This window comes from Lynx canadensis, chromosome B3, assembly GCF_007474595.2.
Source record: "Lynx canadensis isolate LIC74 chromosome B3, mLynCan4.pri.v2, whole genome shotgun sequence".
In the NCBI taxonomy this organism is placed as follows: domain Eukaryota; kingdom Metazoa; phylum Chordata; class Mammalia; order Carnivora; family Felidae; genus Lynx; species Lynx canadensis.
The window spans coordinates 130718076-130740675 of NC_044308.2; the positions used below are offsets into that span (position 1 = coordinate 130718076).

Genomic DNA, 22600 nt, shown 5'->3' on the forward strand with positions numbered 1-22600 from the left:
AAGACATGACTAGCAAAATTTTAAATGCTTTGCATTTTGCTTATATATGGGGTCTAAAAAACAAAACAAATGAACAAACACAGACTCTTAAATATAGAGAACAAACCGGTAGTTGCCAGAGGGGAGGTGGGTAGGAGGATGGGTGAAATAGATAAAGTAGACTAAGGTATCAACCTCCATTTACAAAGTAAACAAGTCACAGAGACTAAAAAGTACAGCAAAGGGAATATAGCCAATAATATCATAATAAAGTTGCATGGTGACACCATAGTGAGAAGTGAGTAATGTATAGAATTATTGAACCAATGTGTTATACGCCTGAAACAAATATAACACAATATGTCAAATATAGTTAATAAAATTAAGTTAAATTAAATTAATGTAATAAAATGTTTTAGGAGCAAGGAACTATAGATTGTGTGATACAGGAAATCAAATATATGATTTATAATATCAACTCAAAAAAATCCTCCAAGAACACAAAGACAAAGAAAAAAATGATAATGAGAAAAAGCCAAGAGACCGATGAAGGATTAATCCATGATCTAAAACATGTAAATCAGAATTCCAAAAGACAGCAAAGCAAAAAGAGGACATTCAATAAACAAATGATAGTAGAATATTTACTTAGCAGAAGAAGAAATTTTCAGACTCAAAGAGCCCCTGGGATCCTGGCAAAGTCAAAGAAAATGCATACTTAAGTACATACAAGTCAATATTTTAATTTTTAAGGAAAAGAAAATATTTTGTAAGCAACCAGGGAGATAGGTAAAAAGAAGGGGAAAAAAATGAAAGAAAGAAAATAGTGACTGACAGAGTAAAAAAAGGAACTTGTTTTCACAGGGGAAAAAAATCCAATAAAACTGAGTGTCCTTGTACTTGAGTTGACACCTGGTTATACTAGGTTGGATACGGCCAGAAATTTTATTTTGTGTGAAAATTCCAAACTTTTTGACAAGTTAAAAGTTCTGATCCAACAAACCTACATTCCTTGAGACAACACTGGCAAAATGGGAACTTAAAAATGAAAAAGCCATCTATAAATTACACTTAACTCTTCACAATGTTGTCAATAGTCAATCACGTTTTGAAGTATCCAAGAGAATGCAGTTATCTATTGAAGAAAATGTGGAGGACAGCTAACAAAATCCTGGATTTGGAGCCATGAGACTGACTTGTGTCTAAAACCTGGCTTCTCCATACATACAAGTTCAATGATATTAGGCAAATTACTTTTTTGCTTAGGACTTTGGTTTCTTTGAACATGACATGGGCACAATGATGTGTAGTGGCCCATGTCGTGCCCCCTCCAATGCACTGCCATTAGGATGCATTAAGACAAAAAAACTGATAACATATGCAAAAAGGTGACAAGAGATTAGAAGGATAGTTTTAATGAAATTTGGGGCTTAATCATAAAATTCAGACATTGAAAGAAGTCACAAGCTATTCTACTAAATGCTGAACTGCTATGTTTCCCAAATGTTAATTAACTTGATCAATAAATGTTAATAATATGCTCATTATGTGCACAAAAATAATCTTGGCTCTGCAGAATTAAAAAAAAAATGAATGGCATGACCACTGCTTTACATGGGCTTATTAATTCTAATGAAAGATACAATATACATCCCTGAGTGATAATATACAAAGATATTTACGGAATGTGTAAATGAAAAGACCAAATAATCTTGGATCTTGGATGATGGATAAGCAAGGCAGAGACTGACTAAAAGTTCATCGGAAACACTTTCTTTTCCCTCTATGCAACAAGAGAGATGACATTTCTCAACCTTTCTTGCAGCTAGATGTGGCCGTGTGGCTGAGTCTTGACCTATGAGATGCAGGCAAAAATTATGTGCTCTCCTCTACTCCTGACCCATACAAGGTTCCACACATTACTCCATGTACTGGCTCTCACTTCATGGAAAGCTCAGAATCAGGGGTCCAGTGAAGAACTAGGAGGTTCCCGGGGATAGAGAAGCCACTGGATAGAATGATTGCTCCCCAAATGACACAGGGAAGGTTGTCCCCCTCCCAACCCACAATTGACTAAGAGGTGAAAAATAATCTTATTTTGTTAAGCCCCTGAGATTGGAGGTTGTTTTATGTGAAGATGCCTGCTCTGAGTAGTACAATACTATTTGGTAGAGTAGAGCAAAAAGGAAAACAGAGGAATCATTGGAGCCTAGAATGTTCTCTACCCACTCTTCTCAAATATTAATCTTGCTTATGAATATTCATGGAGCTTTAAGGAAATGCAGATTCCGACTCAGCAGGTCTGTTGTGTAACCTGAGATTCTGCACCAAGTTCTCAGCTGATGCTGTTGCTGAAGGTCTATTCTGATTAGCAAAGAACTCCAGAAAATGAATTTGCAAAAATAGTACCCCTCCTCAGTAAACCACTTTAGGGCTACAAGAGGTTGTGTGTTTCATTTGGAACTGAGCTATATATGTTTGAGTTCTGTCAGTGATGATACAAATGTCAAGGAAGTGTTGAATGATGAAATAACACAGTGTGCCCACTGATCAAATGGGCTTGGGCACAGAATGTCTCTTTTAAAAAATCAGAATCACAATCAGAAGTAAGTGCCATTTTCCACCGTGGTTTATACCAAGAGAACATTTAAGGAACTTCATTTTGCAGCACTGCAATCAAATAAGCACCTGAATTAAGGTGCATAAAGTAAACCAGCCAAAAAAAAAAAAAAAAAGACATTAGTTCATCTTTAGGAAAGGAAAAAAAAAAGTTCAGCTAGGCATTGAAGTGTGTTCCATTATTAAGCTACTTTGGAGAAATGGTGAGAACCCAGACTCCACTATAAGCGTTCAGAGCAACAAGGAAATTAAGTTGCCTTTCACACTTAACTTACTTTGCTTTTCCATTTCTGCCTAATCATTACATCTTTTCCTAAATGAGTAGGGGACAAAAAGTAAAAAATAAAAAGAGAGAGAAAATCTCCACCCCAGTTATTTCTAGGAAACGGGCTATAACAGTTCAAGATTTGCATTGTAATTACTTATGAAAGGAAATTTAATTCATTTGCCTCTCATGACTCATTTTTCAGATGTAATTAAAATGACCCCAGAAAGCAGGTTAAAATAGCAAAGTCAATTTATACAGATAGATTCTAGACTTTTCAGTGTTCCGTGCTTCTGAGCTCTGGTTTGTGAGAATCACAAAGAATGTCCCTGCCATTCTCTTCTAAATAAACATGGTGTTTTGCTTTGTTTTGTGAAGTCATCTGGTAAAAAAAAAAAAGTCCTGTCATACATATGAACGAGGCTTGTGTTATCATTTCAAGGGCAGGGGAAGTGCTGAGACTCTAAAATATCCCCACGTATCTGCAGATCCAACGTGGAATGCCTAAATTCTACAGACACTTATTTCCTGCTTCCTGAACAATTCCACGCCTCCTTTGTAAATTTAAACCGATCAGTAACTTCCGTGGTACCCATGAGTTTAACAGATAATTTTTCAGAGCTGGGCAAGCAAATGTTGCGTGAAATTCTGGAACCTGAGTGGAAAAGAGAGAAGGAACAACAGAAAATGGAGTCTAGGAATATCTAAGGTTACTGGGGCCATTACTTATTTTCATCTGGGTCTCACCCTAATGCATCCACATCCTGAAGGTGGAATGACTAAGAGGGAGATGGGAAATACCAGGTAGACAGGTTGGTGTCCAATGAGAGTTCTCTCTCTACCCACCCCTGCTTTTGGCCCTTCCTGTCCATGGATGTTGATCTGAAGACTTCTCTAGATCTCCTGAACTTGAACACTGATCTCTAAGAGTCAGCACACCCCACCCGCGCCCCCCCCCGGCAAACCTAGCCTTCAATAACACCTCATACATGCTTCTTTCACTATCCCTATAGTTCTGTGGAGTAGTCAACTTTCACCAGCTGTGAACTCCCTAGCACCTAACACAGCATCAGATTCATAGTGGTTCTCAATGTATTATGAATGAACAAAAGTCCAGGAAAAAGCAACCAGGAGAATCTGCGTTCAACACCACCATTTCACATGAGGAAGGAAAGTGGGGACAGATAATCAGGAAAGGGAAGACTTTGGGAAGACCCACCATTTCACATGAGGAAGGAAAGTGGGGACAGATAATCAGGAAAGGGAAGACTTTGGGAAGACCCTTGCATGGTAGGCAGATTAATACCCCCCAAAATGTCCATGTCCTAATCTCCAGAATCTGTGAATCTGTTAGGTTACATGGCAAAGAGGAATTAGGGCTGTAGATAGAATAAATTTGCTAATCAACTGAGTTTATGGTAGGAATTATATTAGATTATCCGAGTTGACTCATGGTAATCACGAAGGTCCTTAAATGTGGAAGAGGGAGGCAGAACAGAGAAAGCCAGAGAAAGAGATATGATGATAGAAACAGAATCAGAAAGATGTCATACCGCTGGCTTTAAAGACAGAGAAATGGCATTATAAGCCAAAAACTGTGGGTGGCCTCTAGAAGCTCCAGGAGCCAAGGAGATGGATTCTTTCCTAGAACCATTGAAAGGAGCACAGCCCTTCTGTGTGCAGGAAAGATTATAACCCAGTGAGATTCGTGACTGACTTGTGATCTCTTGGACCATAAGATAGTAAATTTGTGTTGTTTTGATCCACAAAATTTGTGGTAATTTGTTATGACAGAAATAGAAACTAATAGGAGTGCGATTTATAGCTATGAATATTTGGAGCAATGGTTTTTATTGACATAGGCTTAAGGGAAGTCTGATGAGACTTCTCCAGAGGCAAGGTTTGTAAACTCACTGTTCTCACTGAGACTGTATGCTCATTTGAAACTGCTTTTGCAGAACAAAAGATAAGCACGCTGATATCTAAACCAAGAATGTCCTTTCACTTGCAATATGGAGAATTTGAATGGTGATAATGGGGAGAGGCGAAAGCCCTTCTCCAAGCTACACCGTAATGTCTCTGATCATTGTATTGCTTGCGTAAGTAGAAGAAGGACTAGATGGATTTTGTGTTATTATAAGAGCTTACGTATGAGTGGTGCTTTGTAGTTCACAAAATATACCCTCATCTGTGTCGCTCTGAAGGACAGAACCAGGAGAAGAAGGGGAAGGTTGCAGATTACAGACCTATACGTATGCATATACTCACATACATTATACATATACATACACAAACACTTATACATACACATACATTTACATATACACATACACATATACACACACTCACATACATACATATACGTATACAGACACGTATAGAAAAGAACTAAAGTCAGTTAGATGTTTTTAGCTAGTTAGTGCTAGTTAGATTTGCCCAAAGGGGGGGATCTATTTTTTGAGGGAGTATGTTATACTTTCAAGGACAGGTTAAAATTCCATTGAGAGAGATGAAAGAGGGCAAAACGTAAGAAATTGAAAAAAAAGTTTATTTCTGGGAGTTCTTCCAATTTTTGACATTGTATGACCAGAATTGTTTTTTTAATATCTAAGACAGCCCTAAGATGGTTTTCAGAGCCCCACCTGTCATATCCATGAAGCAAAATAAAACATTGCTAAAAGGCAAAACGAGCATTTTTATAGGATTCCAAGAACGGTGCCAGTTAGTTAAATCAGGCAAAAATCACTTGTACCATTTTAATGTTTCCCCAAAGTGGTGTTTATCTTTAACTTTCACATCTAATGTAAACACCAGAAGTCAGATGGTAATAAAGATACCTTTAACTAGAAGTTTCAGCAAACACTCACTTGCCGTACAGTTTATTCATTAGAGTCCTGCTTTTTCTCCTTTTAAATTAGGTGTCCCAGTTACTATTCAGTCGGACTGCAAATTATAAAATGCATAAAATGCAATTTATAGGGCCTGTAATTGTAAAAGAGCATCTGGTCAACCCTGAAAAGAATTGGGGCGGTAACGCGCTGTAGGGAAAAACACCAGAGCGTTGGAATTGAGAAAGCCCGGCTTTGCCTCTCAGGTTCTTGGTGGCTGTGACAATGGGCAAGTCATGCCAGCTTTTTTCATCTCAGTTTTCTCATCCAGACAAGGGGCTTAAAATATGGCACCCCCTTCTTTCTTTGTAGTCCTGAGCCTCACAGGACATCATGGGTACAAAAGCATCTTAAATTCTTCAAAAGTGACTCCTGATAACCGCTCATCAGAGCTTCTATCTAGATTGTAAAATATCCCTGTGTAATTCTCTTCGAGATTAACTGGGCGAGAGTTGCAGTTTCGTGTTAACACCCCTGTCAGCACTGGATCACTCGTGCTCTGGCAGATCACAAAATGTGACCGGAGGCTTCAGCTCTGGGGAGAGAAGAAGTCTGTGCCATTTATTTCACCAACTGAAAGCCTGCCCATCAGATATTAAATACCATAAATACAAATGTATGCCCAGAAACACGAAGAAACATTTCTCTATAAAATTGCTCATGAATTTAATCCTTTATGTTCCTTACAGCTGACCAGATTTGCAGAGTGAATGAGAGGAAATAGGAATATTCTAGAGAATATAAAAGCAGAATGAGGGCCAGAAAGAGCGGGTTGTCAGGTGGTTACTCACAACTGGTAAAAGAAAAAAAAAAAGAAAAGAAAAGAAAAAGAAAAGAAAAAGGTCACTCCTGCATTCACAATAAAGCGAAAAATAAGAACATCCTTAAGAAATGTTTATCCTGCCATACAGATGGGTATATTTACCTTGCAAAACAAAATGTATAAGCCTTATAGATAAGCCTAAATCCCTTTGTGGCCATCCTTAATCTTCGTCATCCTCTCAACCCCTTCTGGGGGCAGCCAATGTTAAGTTCAATGTACGTGACCTTGGACCTTTTCTCTGCATTTGCATACATCACATCTACATACTCACAGAAGTCATTTGGGTGTCATTTTGTGAAGTATTTTTTAAGACATAAATGGCATCACACTGAATATATCATCCTGAAATATAAGAATGTAGACCTACGGGCACCTGAATGGCTCAGTCGGGTAAGCATCCGACTCTTGATTTTGGCTCAGGTCATGACTTCACAGTTTGTGAGTTCAAGCCCCACAGCAGGCTCTGAGAACTGACAGCACAGAGCCTACTTGGGATTCTCTTTCTTCCTCTCTCCCACCCTCCCCTGCTCTCTCTCTCAAAATAAATTAATTTTTTTTTGAGGAAAAGAATGCAGACTCTACGTTTAGACTGCCAGATTCATAGATCTTGATGTAATAGATGTGTGACCCTGGAAAATTATTTAACTTCTGTAATTCTCAGTGTCTTCACCTGTGAAATGGGGGTGATAATACAGCCTACCTCATGAGATTGCAGCAAGAATTACAGGAGCTCATTTATGTGAAGAAATTAGCTCAGCGCCTACCAGATCACAAGCATCCCATACATGTTAACAGCTGGTTTATGTCGCCCTTCGCCATGTGGGCAGCTCTTACCCATGCTTTATTAACTATATGAAATGTCTACGCTTCTGATAACTGGCAAATATAATGGATGTGTTGCGAACACTCCTGAACCACGAAATCTGCTCAGAGAATTGACCTCTCATCACTAAAATGGGTTGTGAAAAGCAGCCCAATGCTATACCAACCACTCATTAAACGTTAGCTTTAAAAAATGCATTTCATAGGGTGCCCGGATGGCTCAGTAGGTTAAGCATCTTAACTCTTGATTTCAGCTCAGGTCACGATCTCGTGATTCATGGGAGCAAGACCCACATTGGGCTCCACACTAGGCATAGAGCCTGCTTGGGATTCCCTCTCCCCCTCTCTCTCTGCCCAGGGGAGTTGTCTCAGAGCTGGGCCTGGTCTTATTCCCCTTAGCCTAAGGGGTAGAACACTGTACTGCTCATTTTTGAACCCCAGGGCCTAGAACTTTCAGCCTTCGTGTGGCCAATGCTTCCTGAATGTTGAATAAATGAGTAGAATTAAGAGGAAATGATGCTCTACAGTTGCATACACATACATGATACGATCGTACCTAGGTATACAAGCTTGGGGAAATGAATTAAAGGAAGGACACTGAGTATACAACATTCAAAAGTGTTAACTACAGTTGGGGGAAGAGATGGAGATCGTGTACAATTTCTTTTCTCTACTTGCGAGTTTTCTGTACTTTCCAAGTTTTATTCAGTAAGCAGGTGACACTTCTATAAACAGAAAAAAAAATAAAAAATTTAATTTAAAAAGTGAAATTGTCACTTTGCTCACATCAAACCCTTCCTTCGGCCCCATTTAGTGCCTCTGGGTCACCAAGAACTTCCTACTCTGTGTGTCATTCAACATTCACAGCTGCCTTTAACCCCTGGGGGTCCTGCCCGCAGCTTCTCAGGGGTCTTTATTCTGACTGTCCTGTTCTGATGTTGTCTTTACTGTCCTTAGTCAGCATGGCTCCTGTGGTGCCCAGCTTCTGGACCCTGCCTTGGAGCAGACCCCAATGGTGCTCCAAATCTAGAAAGGACTCCTGTCTCACAGGCCTCACCAGCGCAAATAGTCAAGAGGCTTTGTCCTGGGTTTGGCAAAGCATTGGAGAACACATTTGTAGGTAAAGTAAACTTTGATTTTCCACTCATCTCCTAAGTATTTACCTACAGATGAACACCTGGGATTCGCTCTCACCTACTATATTAAATTGCAAAATTCGATCTAGTATACTCTCTATAGGGAGCACATTCAATTTAGTTACAAAGCAGAGGTTATAATATGTAGAGGAATGGCGTGAACATCAAAAGTCTCAACTCCAGGGAAGAAGATATGAAATTTCATATACCATCTATCCTGTGAGATTTTTCTGTGAGTGTCGAGTTAGCTTGCAGCTAAAAGGAGAGTAAAAAAAAATAAACTATTAAAAAAACTCATCCACATTTTTATATGCCTTTAAGGTGAGTAAAAAATGCTATTTCAAACTTACTAAAATTTGTTTATTGGAGAACGTGGTTATTAACAAGCAGCTATATTTTATATTTTCACACATGTGCAGCAAAGGTACTCTTATTTCTGTTTGAAAGACACTGCCTTGCTTTGGTTAAGTATGTATACTGTAAATTATAAGCCCAGGACAAATCTGAACATTTGGCAAAACTGAACGGAACCACCTTCTTCAACAGATATACGCTAGTAAAGCGTTTGGCTTGCCTTTCATCTCAGCGACATGAATACTGTGGCTGAAATACCCACATCATCGGATGGCTATCTTTGCTGCTTGTTCATGATCTGAGAAAATGTGCAAGGGAGATGTGTATTTCCTCGCCAATAATTTCTATATCGGAGGGCACCGAGTCTGCTAATCCCCATCCCTCAGCACATCTCTCAACTCAAATCATCCTTCCAGAAGCAGATCTGTTTTAAAAGTGAAATACAAACCCCACAGAAATCCAAGGGGAAAAAAAATGAGACAGTTACAAGAACATTTGAGCCCAGAGCAACAAACCCCTACGCTCTGACTGCGAATCTGATGCCTTCGCAAGAGCCACCAACAGCTGGGGCATCTTTATTTAGAATCGTGTTTATAAATGATTTTATCTCATTGTAATTGTCACGCGTGCACAGCAATCTGTTAGCTTTTAACCAGGTTAGACACCCTCGCAGCTGGAGAGGACCCTCAAATCACCAGAGAACCAAAAAAAAAAAAAAAAAAAAAAAAAGAAAAAGAAAAAAAAAAAACTTCTCTGCTTCCTTTCCCTTTGCTGGTCTTGAGCATCTTGGGGCCAGAAGCAGCCACCCTGAGCGGAGCCTGAGAGGCTGGGGGCGCCTGGGGTGCAGTGGTCAAGAGCAGACACCTTCAGCAGCGCCACCCAGCGTCTCTGGGGGACCATTTCAGCCGGGGATGGGGAGGGCTCTTCTCTCCCTGCTCCACTCTGTCAGCGCTCTCCTGCCAATCCTTCCTGGGAGCATCTCCCCGATTGGAACTTTCAGTATTAAACAAGGTAGCCGGGTGATCAAAAGAAGAAAACTTCTCCCTTAAGAGCAATACAGCGACAGCAGCAGCAAACTTTATTTTCCCACCGCCAGCGAAGGCCCGCTACTCTCAAAATGGCAGCTACTCCGGCTTGTCATTCTCAAAATGGCATCTTGCCTTTGTAATTCTACATTTTCCTGCAGTTTCATTTTCCTGAAAGTCCCTCCCCCCCAAAAAAATGCACAACCCAAGTGTTGTCTGGATGCACCAGGAGGGCTCAAATGTGTCTTCTTTCTCCCGTTCCCAGCCAGCAGAGCCTCCTAACACAGACAAAACGCGACCGGGCTTAGCACAACCTGAGGCACAAATTGAATATATACAGACCACTGAGAAGCAACTTAAACGCATCCTGAAATCTGGACGAGTGGGAAACATGGTTTACATCTTCATGGCACACATAGGGAAATTTCCTAAATATCCTCTACCCATCTCTTCCCCCCAAATCTACCCAGGAGCTACTCGACAATCTCTCCCTCCAAAATGTATCTTTCTTGATTTGGTTTGTTACCCTTCCTAGTGTGGATCAATCTAGTCTTTCTCAGACAATCCCAGTGGTGCAGCTAAAGATGTCTACCCTGCTCGGCCAGAAGGAATCACGGCTAGACAGTTGGCTGAGCATCTAAGGATTCATCCCCGTTAAGCGGCGAGGGGGGGAGAGGTCTGAATAGTCATGCACATGGTCCCTGTTACAAGCAGATAACTGATCTGAATCTGTCATTTCTTTTCATGTCCTTTCTACCTCCTCTCCCATCTCCTTCTCTCCCTCCCTTCTTTCATTCCTTTTTTTCTACCCTCTCTTCCTTTCTCCTTCCTTCCATCTTTCCTTTTTTTCCTTCCTTCCATCTATCCATCTTTCCTTCCTTCCATCTATCTATCTTTCCTTCCTTCCCCCTTCCTTTGCTCTCTTCTTCCTTTCTTCCTCCCTTCCTTCCTTCCCCCTTCTATCCCTCTTCCCTTCCTTCTTTCCTTCCTTCCTTCTTCCTTCTCTCTTCTTACCCCCAAATCATAAATCATCAAATAATACTCCTAGAGGATTCCTTACAAATCTTCTGGTGCAACTCCTCATTTTACTGAAGAAGAACGCGAGGCCCAAGGAGGCTGCTTGTTCACCCTCCGCCCGCCATCAGTTGCCTCTGGCAGAGCAGGAACTGGGGCCCTGATTTGTGTATCCGGATCCTGTGCTCATTCCATCCTCTTAGGCCACACCGCTTTAAAGCAATGGCAGCAAAACAAGTTTGTGTCAGAAATTATTTGTAATCTAAGTTCTCGGGATAACCTGGGATTTGTACACATTCAGCCATTTATCCTAGACCCTCTACAACTATATTACTACAGAAGGAAAATCAAGTTCAGAAAGATGATTCTCAGGTACAACAAATTTCCAAGGACAAAACAAAGATCCAATAAGTTTCTATAATGCCCTTGCTTTAAAAAAAAGTGTCTCGGGGCGCCTGGGTGGCGCAGTCGGTTAAGCGTCCGACTTCAGCCAGGTCACGATCTCGCGGTCCGGGAGTTCGAGCCCCGCGTCGGGCTCTGGGCTGATGGCTCAGAGCCTGGAGCCTGTTTCCGATTCTGTGTCTCCCTCTCTCTCTGCCCCTCCCCCGTTCATGCTCTGTCTCTCTCTGTCCCAAAAATAAATAAACGTTGAAAAAAAAAAAAAAAAAAAAAAAAAAAAAAAAAAGTGTCTCAACGTTGGTTGAAATAAATAATCTTCTGCTTAAATTTCTGTAAGCTTGAGAAGCCAACTAACCAAAACGTCCTTTCCATAAGTCCCCTGGTTCTTTGAGGGTTTTCAAGGGAATGATGCTATAATCACTTTACAGAACACTTCTCCCTCCCACAGCCCCTGCCCAGTTTTACAAAGAGGCCACACTTGCATCACCCAAAGGAGACCAGGATGGCCCTCAGCCTGGGAGCGACCTCACTTCTGTTACAACCAAGTGTCCAGCAGCTTGTGGCATTAGGCCCTGAGACAGGATAAGCCTGGGCCTAACCACAGCTCCAGCTCCCTCCACCTCTCCACACACTCGGGAAAATCTCAACACAAACATCACCTTCCAGGACAGAAATAACACGTCCTCATCAAAGCAGCGTCAGTTCTTCACAGCCTCCAGCGCCCACGTGGCTCCACTTTAGAAGCCATCTGGCGCCCCAGTGAGTGGCCATTTTGAAATTAAGCGTGAACTTCAGACATTGGTTTCTTCAAAAAGCTTCAAGAGAAGTATTTTGGAAGACAAGAGGGATGGGTCAAAGAGTCCAAAAGGGATGAGAAGTGTATGTGAATTTTTAAAAGTCGATCCTTGACTCATTCTGCCCTTCTTGCAACAGGGCAACGTTTGGGGTTTCTGGAGCATGACAGGCATTTTGGTCCCCATTTCTGAGTGACAGACGGTCGCCAAGACCACCGGAGCCGGACTCTCAGGACATTTTGTCAGCAGACGGGAGGGCTTCGGGCCCTGCAGACCCCACAGCTGCAGGCATGGCAGACTGTTTGGTGAGTTCACTGAAGCACCTCCCTCTGTTTGAGTCTGTGACAGGGGAGGCCTGGGTCACGCTCTCCCACTCTGAGCATGGGAGCTCTGTACTTCTTTCTGAGTGCCTCCATTTCCTCCCTGGAAAATAGGGATTTAACGATAAAACCTGCCACCACAGATTACTGCAAGTATGAAATGCGGCCCCTAGTAAGTGCTATTAAAAGCCTGTGCAATTATTTCTATTATTATCTGCCCTCAGTTATTAATATCACTCCTCTGTGCTGCCCTGAACAGGGCTTCCATTCCCAAGCTCCTGAAAAGCTTAAAGGAAGTTCCAGCTAACAAGTGAAGCCTCAGTCTCACTTCATCTCCCTCCCTCCCTCTCTCTCTTCTTTCTCGCCTACTTTTCTCCTTCTTGTTAACAGAAGGAGTTGAAATGACTTCCCATTTCTTCAATGAGCTGATCCCTTGAAGACTTCAATCTATACACCCAAGTTGTTTTCCCTTTCTGGACTGCCATCCTGAGAAAGCCCTAATCCCTTGAAAAGTGCCCAGGGCAGCACTGCCCTTGCAGATCCTGTTAGAATTCAATGCAATGGGAAGGTCAAAGGAAGAAAGTCAAGGTCTAAAGGAAGAGGCATATGTCCCTAGGGGCCCGAGCAGAATCCTCTTGTCTCATGGAGAATGCTATAAACTGACAGGATGAAAAAGGTCCTAGTTGGTAAAGAAATAATAGCATGCCCATATAATCAAGTCTCAGGTCGCTTTGACAGGCATTCTATAAAATGAAATTGGCTCACAAATCAGTTGATATACATACTAATATTTTAAAGAATTTATCCATGTTAGGTAAATATAATATACACAAATATGCAAGTAGAAAAAAACACAGGATTCATCAAAATAAGAGTGTGGATATCCTTGGTTAATGGAATCATGACTGCATTTATGTACTTCCTAAATTTTCTATATTAAACATTCTGAAATTTTACATGTATATGTAAACATATATTTATGGTATACATTCATATATAGTCACATATTTACATATATATGTATACATATATATTTACATTTACATATGTATACATTTACATGTATACATATGTATACATTTACATGTATATACATTTACATATATACATTTACATATGTATACATTTACATGTATACATATATATTTACATTTAAATATATGTATATATATGTATTTATATATGTGTGTGTGTGTATATATATATATATATATATATATGTAACATCTCCTTTCACCATATTGAAGAACACACACTAACCTAGTCAGCAAGATGGCACCAAATTGAAGGCACACACATTCCATGTTCCTGTTTTCTCTGCTGAGTGAGAATGGACCCAGATGAACCTGCCTCCCTGAGATCAACTACATGCTGAAGAAAGCAGGACCTAATCGAGCGAGACAAACTTTAACGTACCAAACTGCCAGTAAAGGCCCAAGTGTCCGCACCCATCCTCCGGGGGTAAATCTTCTGGATTGTGTGTGTTGTGGGAGGAAAGCATCAGGTTCTTCCAAGGCTGCTCCCACCGCAGCCTCCAAGGCTGGCTCCAGGCCACCAGAGTTTGGATTGCTAGTGCCATCGAAAATTCTAAGAAATAACGAAGTGGCCTTAAACTTTTTCCTCAGGGGAATTCCAGCCTGGTTCTTCTCTGAGAACAGGAGCCCTTTTTGGGCCAAGCTCTGGAGAACTGAGGCACTCGGGCACACTCCTCAAGGGGAATATTCGAAAGGGGATTCACAGAGCCGTATGCACAAAATGAAAAGAAAGAAAAGGCCTTGGAGCATGAGACACCCTCCTTGAAGGCCTTTGGTTTCAAAGGGATACACACAGGTTGAGAGCATCAGCTTTGGGGTCAGTCTCTGGTTTCTCCATTTACTGGCAATGTAGTCTTCTGGTAAATTTGTCTTATGTGGAATTGGTCAATAATGGTAACTATGTCATTAAGATTGTTGAGAATGTAACATAAAACATTCTACATAAGAGTGTTTAGTAACATGCCTGGCAGAATCGGTAGTCCGTATATAGTTACTGTTACTACAACTATAACCTGGTGCTACTATTACTTTAAGAAAGGCAGTGGATTAGGCTTTACATAGAACACACAGAGAGGATTGAGGGATGGGTTTCAACCTAAAAAATGTAATCCAGCTAGATGCTCCTCTCTCTTCCTCTCTCCTTTTTCTTCTCCTGTGTGCACACAGGCACTGAACAGCAAAAGATAAATAAACTTCCAAACAATAAAGAAGCAGAGAGAAAAAGCCCTGGGGAAAAGATGATGGTTGCATTCTCCTCCAAAAGCTGAATACAATAAACCAAAAAATAGGGTGAGGGAACAATGAGAGGATTTCTCTAGCCACTCTTGACCTTGTCTTCACTTCCAGCTTCTCAGACCCCAGATTTTCTTATACATAACCGTGTGAAACCGCCAAATGACAGAACAGGGGGAAAAAAACCTACCAAATACTTTCCCACCATCCATGCTTGGGCCCTAAGGAAATAATTGAATACTGCCCAGGAAAACCAAAGAAGCAAACCAAAATAAATCTATGCGCGGTTTGCGGATCATCGAAAGACCTGGATAGAACAGTCAACACTCAAGAAATGAATAAAAGCTTTTAAAGAGGGAGAAGAAGCATATGCAAAAATCATCCACAAGGATGATAACATACACACAGAGAAAGAAAAGAAAGGAAGAGAAAAGAAAAGGGAAGAAAAGAAAAGAAATAGAGAAAGAACATATAAATGAGAATAAAGACAGTAATCAAACGTACCTCCAGGAAAGAAAAGAAATATTCAGCAACACTGCTTCATATCTTCAAGGAAATTAAAGAAACGTATACTCCGTAAATCCAGATGAAGAGGAAATAATAAAACAGTTTTCAGCGGAATTACAACAAAACAGCAGCAACAAAAAGCTGAATGAGCACACGGGGGAGAAAAATAGTACTGGCTTTAAAAAAATCAAGCATAATAGGGGTGCCTGGGTGGCTCAGTCAGGTAAGTGTCTGACTTTGGCTCATGTCATGATCTCACAATCCATGAGTTCGAGCCCCACGTCGGGCTCTGTGCTGACAGCTTAGAGCTTGGAGCCTGCTTTGGATTCCCTGTCTCCCTCTCTCTCTACCCCTCCTCCACTTGTTCTCTCTCTCTCTCTCAAAAATAAATAAACAGTAAAAGAAATCAAGCATAATTTTTTCAAAAAAGGAAAAATTCAAGGCACACAGAAGAAGAAGGTATAAATGGGAAACTCACCACAGGGACCACAGTTGTTTGGCCCTAAAGAGAAAGGCAGCGAAACAGCCAGTGCACATACAATGAAAGACCTAATCGACGGGACTGTTCCTGAACTAAAGTAGCTTATGAATGCAGATTTAAAAGAATCATCACACACTGAGTAACATTTATAAAAACTGAAAAGTATACCTTAATTTTTAAATAAATTATTGAATTTCAAAACCAGCCACAGATTTCTTCTAACAAACATTGATGGCAGAAACCAATGGAAGCAGCACACTAAAATCTGGAAAAAGAAAGGGACCTGTGATCCAAAAACTTTCCCCAATTTAGTTTTCATCTTTTGTGACAATACCAGAAGGAAGTTCTCAACTACACAGGCATTCATGAAGCACAATTAATACACATCTTTCTCTAAAATACCATAATGGTGTAACCCTGCTAATCAAGATGAAAAGATAAATAAATCACAAATGGACAAATTTCCATACGAAAGAGTTTGAAAGACCTTAAACAATTGCAGTGAAATTTTAGTCTAGATAGCTCTTTTGACTATGATTACAGGACTGAATATAATATTTTAATTCTTGGAAAAAAAGAGACATTTATTATAGTTTTATATTATAGTATTATGTTATAGTTTATTATAGCATTTTAGTTTTAGTATAGTATTTATTATACCATTATAGTTTATTATAGTTTTATTATAGTTCATTATAAGTATTTATTATTTTAATTATAATGAACTGTAATAAAAACTCTTGAATCTACCAATAAAAAACAGAAAGTGGAAAGGGCTAGCAGGTATATCGTGAGTCATTGAAAGTGAACTAATTTCCTTATCTTTCATGGGAGGAATCAGTGGTCACCAATAATTTCAGGAACTGAAATATAGCGTAAGCATTTTGGTTAAAATCCAAATCAATGACACGAACAACAATAAATTTGACTATGGGGGAAGGAGCCAAGATGGCGGAACAGCATGGAAGTTTTCTGTGTGTCTAGCATCCATGAAATACAGCCAGACCAACACTAAACCATCCCGCACACCTAGAAAACTCATCTAAGGATTAACACAATGATCTGCACAACCTGACTCACAGAATTCAGCAGGTAAGCAGTGCAGAGAGGTGAACTGGAGGAGAAGTCACGGAGGGCAGATAGCCGCTTTTGCATAGGGAGAGAGGACAGAGATGGTAGATGGGAGATGGAAAAGCACCCCCCCCCAAAGCAGCTGGAGAGAAAGTGGAAAAATGGAAATAGCAGCAGGGACTGAACTAAAAAAGGAGAAAGGAGAAAGGAGAGGGTTTAAATTCCATTAAGACTATAAACAAAGGGAGCGCAGAGTCTGAAACTCCACAGTTTGTTACCTGCCAGTGTTCTGGTGGGAAGGGCGAATCCCCAGGAGCAGAGTGGGGTCCATGAGGTTCTCCGGCTACACAGGGAGAGGAGGTTCCCCTGCTGGAAGGATACCTGATAGAGGCTCTGTGGGTCCCCCAAAGGCAAGGCCCCAGTGGACCCGGGAGAACAACCACATCAACATCAGCAGCCACACAGTCCCACAAATGTTCCTGGGTGCAACAAGCACCCAGCCATTGCTCAGTGAGACCCTCCTACAGAGGGGTAGAATGGGTCAAAGCCGCAGTCCCTCAGAAGTAAGAGGTCAGGAAACGGGAACCCTCTTGCACTGTTGGTGGGAATGCAAATTGGTGCAGCCACTCTGGAAAACAGTGTGGAGGTTCCTCAGAAAATTAAAAATAGATCTACCCTATGACCCAGCAATAGCACTGCTAGGAATTTACCCAAGGGATACAGGAGTACTGATGCATAGGGGCACTTGTACCCCAATGTTTATAGCAGCACTCTCAACAATAGCCAAATTGTGGAAAGAGCCTAAATGTCCATCAACTGATGAATGGATAAAGACATTGTGGTGTATATACACAATGGAGTACTACGTGGCAATGAGAAAGCATGAAATATGGCCCTTTGTAGCAACGTGGATGGAACTGGAGAGTGTGATGCTAAGTGAAATAAGCCATACAGAGAAAGAAAGATACCATATGTTTCCACTCTTACGTGGATCCTGAGAAACTTAACAGAAACCCATGGGGGAGGGGAAGGAAAAAAAAAAAGAGGTTAGAGTGGGAGAGAGCCAAAGCATAAGAGACTCTTAAAAACTGAGAACAAACTGAGGGTTGATGGGGGGTGGGAGGGAGGGGAGGGTGGGTGATGGGTATTGAGGAGGGCACCTTTTGGGATGAGCACCGGGTGTTGTATGGAAACCAATTTGACAACAATTTTCATACATTGAAGAAAAAAAAAGACCCACCCCCCCAAAAAAAAGAAGAGGTCAGGAAACACAGCCACATCTGAGACAAAACTCAGGAGGGAGGAGCTGCCTGGGGCTTGGTCACGGACAGCGTAAAAGTGGGGAGTGGACAGAAGCTGAAGATAAAGGACAGGTGCACGATTGCTGATCGGGGAGAGCAGAGTTCCAGTACTAGAGACTGGGTAGCTGGGTGACGCCATTTTCACCGATCCCATGCACACACATACACACCTACAAGCGCCACAAGAATCCATCCCAGTAAGCTAAGCTGAGCCATCTAGTGGAGAACAGAGCCGTTATACTAAGCCCCACCCAACTGGGCCAACCTCGCTTTTCAGGAACATAAGTCTCTCTGCCTGCTTAGTTTATGGAGTATAAAGCGCTTCATAGTTTGACTTCTAGGAGAAAAGAAAGTAATTTCAGTAGTATTTCAGTCTGTTCGCTGGTCCATTTATTCAATTATCTTTCTTTTCTTTTTTTTTATTTTTTCTTTTTTCTCTTTTTCATCTCTTTTCTTTTTCTTGCATACAGAAAGAGAAATAATTCATTTTTATTTTCAATTTTTATAAAAAATATTTCTCTTTAATTTTTTCTACTATATTTTTACTTTTTGTGTAAATTTTTTCAAATTCTATTTTACTTCCATCATTTCATTTTAGTCTACTTCAGTGTATTCATTTTTTCAAATTTTCAAACAATTTCCTTTTTTTTTCTTTCCCCTTTTTTCTCTAATCTATCAAGCCTTTTCAACACCCAGACTAAAACACACCTAGGATCTAGCATCATTTATTTGATTTTGTGTGTGTGTGTGTGTTTAATTTTTTAATATTTTTTAATCTGAATTTTTTAATTTTAATTTTTTTACCTCATTAATTCCTTTTCTCCTTCCAAAATGACAAAATGAAGGAATTCACCCCAAAAGAAAGAGCAGGAAGAAACAACTGCCAGGGACTTCACCAACACAGATATTAGTAAGATGTCTGAACCAGAATTTAGAGACACAATAATAGGAATACTAGCTGGAGTCGAAAACAGATTACAGGAGTGCCTGGGTGGCTCAGTCAGTTAGGCATCCGACTTTGGCTCAGGTCATGATCTCACAGTTTGTGGGATCGAGCCCTGCGTCGGGCTGTGTGCTGACAGCTCAGAGCCTGGAGCTTGTTTCAGATTCTGTTTCTCCCTCTCTCTGTGTCCCTCACCTGTTCAAGCTCTCTCTGTCTCAAAAATAAATAAACATTGAGGCGCCTGGGTGGCACAGTCGGTTAAGCGTCTGACTTCAGCCAGGTCACGATCTCGCGGTCCAGGAGTTCGAGCCCCGTGTCAGGCTCTGGGCTGGTGGCTCAGAGCCTGGAGCCTGTTTCCGATTCTGTGTCTCCCTCTCTCTCTGCCCCTCCCCCGTTCATGCTCTGTCTCTCTCTGTCCCAAAAATAAATAAATGTTGAAAAAAAAATTAAAAAAAAATAAATAAATAAAATAAATAAATAAATAAACATTAAAACCAAAAAAAGAAAATAGATTAGAATCCCTTTCTGCGGAGATAAAAGAAGTAATAGCTAGTCAGGATGAAATTTAAAAAGGCTATAACTGAGCTGCAATCTTGAATTAAGGCCACAGCAACAAGGGTGGATGAGGCAGAACAGAGAATCAGTGATATAGAGGACAAACTTATGAAGAATAATGAAGCAGAAAAAGAGAGGGAGATTAAGGCAAAAGAGCACAATTTAAGAATTAGAGAAATCAGTGACTCATTAAAAAGGAACATCAGAATCATAGGGGTCCCATAAGAGGAAGAGAGAGAAATAGGGGTAGAATGGTTATGTGAGCAAATCGTAGCGGAAAACTTTCCTAACCTGGGGAAAGACACAGACATCAAAATCCAGGAAGCACAGAGGACTCCCATTAGATTCAACAAAAACCAACCATCAACAAGGCATATCGTAGTTAAATTCACAAAATACTCAGGCAAGGAGAGAATCGTGAAAGCAGCAAGGGAAAAAAAGTCCTTAACCTACAAGGGAAGACAGATCAGGCTGCAGCAGACCTATCCACAGAAACTTGACAGGCCAGGAAGGAGTGGCAGGATACATTCAATGTGCTGAGTCAGAAAAATATGCAGCCAAGAATTCTTTATCCAGCAAGGTTGTGATTCAAAGTGGCAGGAGAGATAAAAATTTCCCAGACAAACAAAAATTAAAGGAGTTTGTGACCACTAAACCAACCCTGCAAGAAATTTTAAGGGGGACTCTCTGAGGGGAGAAAAAATGAAAAAAAAAAAAATATATATATATGTATATAAATACCAAAAGCAACAAAGACTAGAAAAGACCAGAGAACACCACCAGAAACTCCAACTCTACAAGCAACATAATGGCAATAAATTCATATCTTTCAGTACTCACTCTAAACATCAGTGGACTAAATGCTCCAATGAAAAGACATAGGGTAACAGAATGGGTAAGAAAACAAGATCCATCTATATGCTATTTACAAGAGACCCACTTTAGACCTAAAGACACCTTCAGATTGAAAGTGAGGGGATGGAGAACCATCTATCATGCTAATGGTCAACAAAAGAAAGCCGGAGTAGCCATACTTATATCAGACAATCTAGACTTTAAAATAAAGAGTGTTGGGGCGCCTGGGTGGCGCAGTCAGTTAAGCGTCCGACTTCAGCCAGGTCACGATCTCGCGGTCCATGAGTTCGAGCCCTGTGTCAGGCTCTGGGCTGATGGCTCAGAGCCTGGAGCCTGTTTCTGATTCTGTGTCTCCCTCTCTCTCTGCCCCTCACCCGTTCATGCTCTGTCTCTCTCTGTCCCAAAAATAAATAAACGTTGAAAAAAAATTAAAAAAATAATAAAATAAAATAAAGAGTGTATCAAGAAACGAAGAAGGGCATTATATCTTAATTAAGGCGTCTATAGACCAAGAAGACCTAACAATTGTAAACATTCATGAGCCAAATGTGTGAGAACCCAAATATATAAATCAATTAATCACAAACATAAAGAAACTCATTGATAGTAATACTGTAAGAGTAGGGGACTTCAACACCCCACTCACAGCAATGGACAGATCATCTAATCAAAAAATCAACAAGGAAACAATGTCTTTCAATGACTTAGATGGACTTAACAGATATTTCAGAACATTTCATCCTAAAGCAGGGGAATATACATTCTTCTCCAGTGCACATGGAATGTTCTCCAGAACAGATCACATACTGGGACACAAATAAGCCTTCAACAAGTACAAAAAGATCAAGACCATTCCGTGCATATTTTCAGATGACAACACTATGAAACTCGAATCAACCACAAGAAAAAACTTGGAAAGATAACAAAAACTTAGAGACTAAAGAACATCCTACTAAAGAATGAATGCGCTAAGCAAGAAGTTAAAGAGGAAATTAAAAAGTTCACAGAAGCCAATGAAATGATAACACCACCACCCAAAACCTCTGGGACACAGGAAAGGTGGACATAAGAGGAAAGTATATAGCAATCCAGGCCTTCCTAAAGAAGGAAGAAAGATCTCAGATACACAACCTAACCTCACGCGTTAAAGATCTGGAAAAAGAACAGCAAATAAAACCCAAACCAGCAGAAGACAGGAAATAATGAAGATGAGAGCAGAAATTAATGCTATTGAAACCAAAAAAAAACAAAAACAAAACAAAACAAAACAAAACAAAACAAAACAAAAAAAAAAAAAAACAGTAGAACAGATCAATGAAACCAGAAGCTGGTTCTTTGAAAGAATTAACAAAATTGATAAACCACTGGCCAGTTTGATCAAAAAGACAAAGGAAAGGACCCAAATAAATAAAATCAAGAATGAACAAGGAGAGATCACAACCAACACAGCAGAAATAAACACAATAATAAAAGAATATTATGAGCAATTATATGCCAATAAAATGGGCAATCTGGAAGAAATGGACAAATTCCTAGAAACATATAAACTACCAAAACTGAAACAGGAAGAAATAGAAAATTTGAACAGACTCATAACCAGTAAAGAAATCGAATTAGTAATCAAAATCTCCCAAAAAACAAGAGTCTAGGGCCAGATGGCTTTCCAAGGGAACTCTACCAAACATTTAAGGACGAGTTAACACCTCATCTCTTGAAGCGGTTCCAAAAAATAGAAATGGAAGGAAAGCTTCCAAACTCTTTCCATGAAGTCAGCATTACATTGCTTCCAAAACCAGAGACCCCACTAAAAAAGAGAACTATAGACCAATTTCCCTGATGAACATGGATGCAAAAAATCCTCAACAAGATATTAGCCAACCGGATCCAACAATACATTAAAAAAATTATTCACCACGACCAAGTGGGATTTATACCTGGGATGCAAGGCTGGTTCAATATTTACATAACAATCAATGTGATTCATCACATCAATAAAAGAAAGGACAAGAACCATATGATCCTCTCAACAGATGCAGAGAAAACATTTGACAAAATACAGCATCCATTCTTGAAAAAAAAAAAACCATGAAAGTAGGGATAGAAGGAGCATACCTCAAGATCATAAAAGCCATATATGAACGACCCAACACTAATATCATCCTCAATGGGGAAAAACTGAGAG

General features: G+C 40.3%; 1 protein-coding gene across 10 annotated transcripts in view; it reads right to left on the reverse strand.

Moving 5' to 3' along the window:
* Positions 1–22600, reverse strand: part of LOC115516757 — a 189186-nt gene that overhangs the window by 86777 nt on the left and 79809 nt on the right. The gene's annotated exons all lie outside the window — the stretch shown is intronic.